The following is a 4,689-nucleotide window of genomic DNA, read 5'->3' as shown; positions in this document are numbered from 1 at the left end:
GAGGATTCAGAATACATAGTAATAACTCATCATTTCAAGAAAGCCTGTATATTAAAATACTGTGCATTATGTTGAAAGTTAATCATTTTTGCTCCCTAGTAGGTTTTCTTTTGTTCTATGCTGTACCCTTTTTACTTAGTTCTTTTTTTTTCCTTCCTCCTCCCTTCCCCCCCCCCTGCAAGGCTACAGTTGTGCATGTATATATATATGTAATGATATATACATACACATATACTTATATACCCATATATATATACATGCATGTAAATATAAACACATCCTTTCTCTAAGAGATTCTACTCCTAATCTTGTTTTTATGTTTATGCATATCTCTTTTTTTCTATCTCTCCTATCTACTACCCTGCCTTCCTATTACTTAACCTACCCCCACTCCAGCAGTCCCTCACTTATCCTCCCATTCCCCTAAATCTAAAAAAAAACCTTCTATATCCCCCTTTTAACATATTTCCTCACCCTCCCCTCTAAAGATCCCTTCTTTATCTTCTCCCTTCTTCCTATCCCCTTAGAGTTTTATTTCTTTTTGAATTTAGAAGACTTTTATAGTCTTCTAGATGTAAACACCCTCCCCAATTAAATTCCTCCATATTAGTTTTTCCTCTTGCATCTCATTTGTGTAAGATAATTACTCTTTTAGCTGTTCTTGAACAGTTTTACTCTTTGAAGTCATAGTATAATCAGGTATATCCCAATCTTTCTTATAAGCTAACTAATTACTAGCATCAATCTTAGACATAGGTTTTACATCATTCATATGTTAAAAGTAAACATTATTATTTAGTCCCTTGCAATTGGTGATTGGGATATACCTTGCATTTGTCTTGGCTTTTTTATGTATGTCAAATCTTTTTTTGAGTTCAGGGTTTATTTGTTTTTTTCAAAGTACTCAAAGTCTGACAGCTGACCAACTATTCATTTTTTTTCCCATTCAGAATTGTGCTTAGCTTTTCCAGGTTTATTTTCAGCTGAAGGTCCAGTTTTTTTGCTCTTCAATATATGTTCGAAGACCTGCAATCTTTCAGGGTCACCAACACTGGGTCTTGTGTGATTCTAATGGTGGTGCCATCATATGTATTTTTTTTTCTTGTTGCTTGTAATATTTCATCTTTGTTCTGGGGGTTTCACGAATTTAACTATAATATTCCTGTGAGTTTTCCTCATAGGTACTCTTTCAGGTGGTGATCAGTGGATTTAATCTATTTCTACTTTCCCCTCTTGTTCTAATGCTTCAGGACAAGTATCTTTAATTATTTCTTGTTTTTTTATTGTTTTTTTTGTGAAATCTTTCACATTCTTTTCTATTTTTTCATTATATATAATATATATAGTGTGTATATGTGTGTGTGTGTGTGTGTGTGTGTGTGTAAGTTCTTCATCTCTTATAACTTTGCTGACTTCCCCTTGAGCAGATCTGATTTTCAAGGAGTCATTTTCTTTAAGATTCTGGATCTCCTTTTCTTATTGGTTGACTTTCTTGTCACAATCTTCTTCTTTTTCTAGTATTACTCTTATTTTTCTTTTTAACTTTTCCTCAATCTCTCTTAGTTGATTTTAAAGTCATTTTAAAGTTCTTCAATAAATTATTTTTGGGCAGGGGACCATTTAATATTACTTTTTGGGGTAGAAGAGGGTTTCTCTGCCCCATTATCCTCCTCTGAAGACTAATCCTAATCTTCTCTATTCCCATACTAGCTTTCTAGGGTTGGATTCTTTTTCCTTTGCCTGTGCATTTCTTTGAGGAGGGATAATTTAGTTTTTTATAATTACTTCTAGTCCTGTGGTATTGGGGATGGTGCCTCTGGCCTCTGATCCTCTTCAGGTCTCCCCTCTGACCTTTTACTCATACCAAGAACTCCAATCTTTTGTGGGTGCCGACAGCCAGTAACATCCCACCCCATTGCTTCTACATTCACTGGACATGTGCTGGTTCCTTCTTATCCCCACCACTCTCTGCAGCACAGCTGGGTCAGGCATTCCTTGTTAGCAGAGATTCCCTAGATCTTTATCAGGTCAGGTGTCTAACTTCTCTCACCATCTTTGGGGTGAAAGTTCCTGTGGCTGGGGCACAGGCAACCTCCCAGTCCAGATAATCCCAGAGCAGCTTCTCTTTGGTTAAACAGCTTGCTGCTTGTTATTGGTGACCCTAGCTTGTAGGTGATTTTGCTTCAGGGAGGAAATTCATTCCTGAGATATGTCTTCAGATCTTCTCTGATTGTTTCAAGAGGACCCCTGTTCTGCACCACACCCTTATTTGATTTCATGGCTCTGTGTTAGCCTGGAGGTGTTATCTTTTTTATAGAGGAAAATTTTAAGAGTTTGAAATTTTATGACCTACTCTGCCATCTTCCCAGAATCCTCTTCAACTATTGTGCATTAAAAGGAAAAAAATAAACTATGAAGGTTTTTTTTTTTTTAATGGGTAATAAAGCAAAGAGCATTCAAAATCTGAGTGATAGAAAGAGTGCTGGTCATGTAGTCCTTTTCAATCTCAGTTTACTCATCTGTAAAAGAGAAAATATAACCTACAGTAATTTTTTCCAAGGACTAATATAAAGGTCAATGAGATGATGTACATTAAGTACTTTGTAAAGTCTCAAATATTGTAGTTATGTCAGCCATTATTAGTCAGATCATGGATACTCAAAATATTATTTGTTTTTGCTTAGCCCTCTTCTGAGAAATGACATTCAAAATAGTTGCCTTAAGGAGTCCTTTTCCATTGTTACATTGATCTTCAAGAATCCAAAAATTATTTTAGTGGGGAGGGGGGGCAGAGTCAAGATGGCGGAGTAGAAACAGGACTTCCATGGGACTCTGGCTTCCACCTCCCCCAATTCATATAAAAGGGGATCTGAACAAATTTTTAAACAAACAAAACCCTGAAGAGCTACAGAACCCACAAAATGACACAAAGAAGCTAACATCCTGGTGAGGACAGCCCAGCAGACCAGCAGGAATCGACCAGCACAGCCTCTGGGAGCCGACCCCAGCTCCACACTAAGGTTTTAGCCCCACGGTGGGCCTGACCAACCACCCACTGGAGGGACTCCAGATCACCAGAAGCTGTGGCCATTTCAAGAATTATCAACCCAGGCATTGGGAGGTGGGGAGAAACCTTTGCCTCGGGGGTGGAGGAAAGGAGGGGAGGAGCAGGCTGGGGCGGCTGTGCTCCTACTCCCCTGGCTGCCCTGTGAGGCATTGGGACCCCAGGTCATTTGGGGTTGGGGCCAAGGCAGGACAGCGGATTCCTGAATACTGCCGTTTCCTTTAGGGAGCTGACAGCTGATGGGCCCTGAACTAGGGAGAGTAAGAAGTCTCTCGTCAAAGGCACTCAGTGAAGAAAAGACTTTGGCAGAGAGTGAGAGTAAAGCAGAGATGGTGCTGGATGGCAATGTGAAGCACCATGGAGGGTGCAACAGCCAGGAGCTAGAGACAGACTGCTCAATGACTCTGGACAACATGCAGCACTTTCTAGATGCTGGTGGAGGAAAATGTGTCTCACTGGGGGAGGAAAAAGAGCTGACCAACAGGAAGGCCATGCCTGACCACATTCCTGTGTCTGGAGGGTGAAAAAAACACCATACAGACAAAGAAGGCGAAACAACCCAGACCTCAGAGAAGGGCTCCTCCATCACGAGATCTGAACCTGCTTATAGCCAGTTACTTCCTGAAGACAGGACTGGAACAGGAACAGGAGACCTTTTGCTTGAAGTAAGAGCCCAGATGGAGGAGGAATAGTGTCTTGACTCTCCAGAGCTAGCTCAAAGTGTTGCTGATCCTCTAGCCAGGACTCTCAGCTCAGGAGAGGTTGCTGATGATGAAGATGACCGCTCCAGCTTTGAATCTCCCTGAATCCATGGTCCTGGGTGGCAGCCTTACAACTGTAGTTCTTCTTTCACACTGAGGAAAATGCTTGCTGGGCTGGCTTATCCTGAATTGAAACGAGAAGGGCAACATCTAAAGAAAGAGAAGGACCAAGAAAGAGAGTCCCTTCTACAATGTGTGAAGATATTTTGCTGTTACCTAGAAGAGCTGATTTGCTGGCTGTATAAAGTAGCTGAAGTTACGGACAACTTGATTCCACCAAAGTCTAACCTTGCAAGTCTCAAGTCTTCCCTACAGCTTTGTCAGCAATTTAAAAAAGACATAGCTGAACACCAATCCCTGACTAAGAGTGTCTTACAGAAAGGGGAAATTCTGCTCCAGTGCTTGTTGGAGAACACATCAGTTTTAAAGGATGCTCTTGGGCTAATTGCAAGGCGATGCAGTGAGCTAGAGGACCATGCAGAACACCTGTATGACTCAGTCTTAGCAGCTCTGGAAATGATGGCTGGGAACACTTCTGGCCCAGACAGCAAGCCAGCTACATGTGAAAGGATATAACCAGGTAACATCCCAAGCAGTGTTGGAATCTGCCAGCCCAGACCTGGTAGTTTGGAAAAACAAGAACTTGCTGGAAGCCCAGGAAAAGCAACGATTTTTTGCCAGATCACACTGATGCAGCAGAGAGAACCACAGCACTGACCTACTGGCTCTACATTAATTTCTCATGTGTGAAGTGGAAAGCTACTTGAATTACTGAAAAAATGAATCCTCTGAAGAGAACCTGTAAAAGGGAAAAGCAGATGCCTTCCAGACCAAGGCTTTTTTTCAAATGGTGCTTTCAGCAAC

The 4,689-nt window shown here is 41.1% G+C and overlaps 1 pseudogene; it reads left to right on the top strand.

Annotated features, from left to right (window-relative positions):
* Positions 1 to 240: 240 nt before the first annotated feature.
* LOC138158816 (A-kinase anchor protein 6-like) lies at positions 241 to 4,423 on the top strand (annotated as a pseudogene).
* Positions 4,424 to 4,689: the final 266 nt, after the last annotated feature.

This window comes from Petaurus breviceps, unplaced genomic scaffold (genome assembly GCF_028583685.1).
Source record: "Petaurus breviceps papuanus isolate PSGF00001 unplaced genomic scaffold, PetGlider_PUasm1.0 175, whole genome shotgun sequence".
Classification (NCBI taxonomy): domain Eukaryota; kingdom Metazoa; phylum Chordata; class Mammalia; order Diprotodontia; family Petauridae; genus Petaurus; species Petaurus breviceps.
The sequence above is the reverse complement of the archived record's forward strand: the minus strand, read 5'-3'. Positions and strand labels throughout refer to the sequence as shown.